This window comes from Bombina bombina, chromosome 5 (assembly GCF_027579735.1).
Source record: "Bombina bombina isolate aBomBom1 chromosome 5, aBomBom1.pri, whole genome shotgun sequence".
NCBI classification, from domain to species: Eukaryota; Metazoa; Chordata; class Amphibia; order Anura; family Bombinatoridae; genus Bombina; species Bombina bombina.
In genome coordinates, this window is record NC_069503.1 from 413,987,000 (window position 1) to 413,989,884 (window position 2,885).

Sequence of the window (2,885 nt, forward strand, 5' to 3'; positions counted from 1 at the left end):
TGCTGAGTGCCAGGAGCCTGGATAGGCTAAAGAGGTTTTGCCTGTCCTCAGATGTTTACTAAAATGTAATTAATGTTGCTTGTTGAGTTTATTATTTCTAATTTAAGACAGTATAATTAATATGATAGATTTACATAACTGCATGCCTGTTATGCAAAACATATATAATTTAAAGATACTGACTACTAAAACCTAAATATGTATTAACATAAATGTCTATGTTATAATTAATAAACACAACAAGTGAACATAAATACATTTTAAATTATATGCAATACTTAAACGATTATGCAATATAATGCATAACTGTTTAAATATTGAATATCAATGCAAGGCCTTACTAAATTATATCTACAATCTTCAAATGTATAATGAATATTAGTTTTAAGTATTGGATGTATACATTTAAATGTAGATATTCTTGCTTAATGCATTTATTAATGTAAATAAAAACATATTTTTAAAATAGATAGTTATGTTATAAAAGACAGTTGCATTATAATTATAGTCACATAACTGCATGCCTCTTATACAATAAAACAGTTGTAACACAATAATATATATTTATATTTAAAATAAAAAACACAACAAGAAAAAATACATACATATTAATTTATATACAATAGTAAAAAGAATATGCATAATACATAAGAACGCATAATATTTAAAAAATATAGATAAATGCACTATTAAACCTCCACACTGCCTTGAATGCACCCAATCCCCTTTGATCTTGGAAGTTAAGCAGAGCCAGGCCTGGTCAGTACCTTGATGGGAGACCACCTGGGAACACCAGTTGCAGTAGGTGAAAGCTCACTACACCTTGGATATACTGCAATTGGTTGGCATTATTTTTCTCTTTTAAAAACTTACAGCTAGATTAAGAGTTTTGCGCTATACGGGATGCGTAAGTAATGCAATAAAATGAGCAGTACCACACTTTCCATAGCGCTGCCATTACAAGTTAGTAAAAAAGTCCTTGTGCTGTGCGGTATGGTGCGTTAAGCTCCATACCGCACAAAAGCCAAGAGCTGAGTTTACGTGCTCGTGCATGCTTTCCCCCATAGACATCAATAGGGAGAGAATGTTAGAAAAAACCTGCGATCGCGGAATGACAAATTGCCGTACGCAACACCATTGATGTCTATCGGGAAAAGAAAGTTACGTTTAAACCTAAAACCCTAACATAAACCCCTCGTCTAAAAAATGCCTAGTCCACCACCCCTGAGATTGCAGACACTAAAAAGTGATTAACCCCTAAACTGTCACCCCCCACATTGCTATCATCTAAATAAACCTATAAACCACTATACCACCGACCCCCTGCATCGCTACTACTATAATAAATCTATTAATCCCTAAACCGCAACCCCTAACATTGCCAACACTTAAATAAAGTTATTAACCCCTAATCCGCCGTTCCCCAACATCGCTGACGCTAAATAAACCTATTAACCCCTAAACCGCTGACCCCCCACATCGCAACTAATAATAAACCTTTTAACCCCTAAACCGCCAGCCCCCCACATCGCAAAACACTAAATTAAAATATTAACCCCTAAACCTAACACCCCTAACTTCAAAATAAAAGTTACAATGTAACTATCTTTAAATAAATAAAAACTTACCTGTGAAATAAAAAAAACTAAAATTAGACTTTAAATTAACCTAACATTACTATTCTAATAGAATTAAAAAAAAATACCAATTAAAAAACCTAAATTACAAATTTAAATAAACCTAATACTACGAAAAAAAAAAAAAATCTAACATTACAAAAAATAATAAACACTAAAAATATGAAAAATAAAAAACTCTAACATTACAAAAAATATTAAACACTTATAATACAAAAAATAAAAAAACGGTAAGATTACAAAAAAATAATAAACAAATTTATCAAAAATAAAAACAATTACACCTAATCTAATAGCCCTATAAAAATGAAAAAGCCCCCCCCCCCAAAAAAACACCCCCTAACCTAACAATAAACTACCAATAGCCCTTAAAAGGGCCTTTTTTAGGGCATTGCCCTAAGTTAAACAGCTCTTTTACATTAAAATATATTTCAAAATCCCCCTAAAAGTAAAACCTCCCACACAACCAACACCCCAAAATAAAAAATTTGAACAGCCAATAAGATTTCAGTAGCTCTCATCCTATTGTCTGATTTAAAAAATTCAGCCAATAGGAATGCAAAGTACCCCATTTTTAAACGGGTACCTTGCATTCAAGCTTCAGTGTACAGCAGTGATCGTATGAAGATGACGCTCCGCGCTGGATGTCATCGCCGATCCTGGACAGCTCTGCTCCGTGCCTCCACAGCTCCAGGCCACCGGAATGAAGATAGAAGATGGTCATGTGATGGAGGAAGATGTTGCCGCCTGGATTGAGACTACTCGCCGCCTGGATGAAGATGGATGTCCGGACTTCAGGAACTGTGAGTGGATATTCTTGGGTTAGTGTTTGGGGTTTTTTTTCCATTTTTTGGGGTGTTTTGTTTTTTTTAGATTTAGGCTTTGGGCAGTGTAAAAGAGCTGAATGCCCTTTTAAAAGCAGTAAAAAAGCAAAATGCTCTTTTAAGGGCAATGCCCATACAAATGCCCCTTTAGGGGAAATGGGTAGTTTAGACTTAGATTTTTATTTTGGGGGGTTGTGTGGGGTTTTTTTACTTTTAGGGGGGACTTTGTAATATTTTAATGTAAAAGAGTTCTTTATCTTAGGAAAATGCCCTACAAAATGCCCTTTTAAGGGCTGTTGGTAGTTTATTGTTAGGTTAGGGGGTGTTTTTATTTTTGGGGGGCTTTTTATTGTTATAGGGCTATCAGATTAGGTGTAATTGTTTTTATTTTTGATCCTTTCGATTATTATTTTTTGCAATCTTA

At 33.9% G+C, this 2,885-nt stretch overlaps 1 pseudogene; it reads left to right on the forward strand.

The window, feature by feature from the left end:
- The first annotated feature begins 689 nt into the window (after positions 1-689).
- On the forward strand, positions 690-808 carry LOC128661811 (uncharacterized; annotated as a pseudogene).
- Positions 809-2,885: the final 2,077 nt, after the last annotated feature.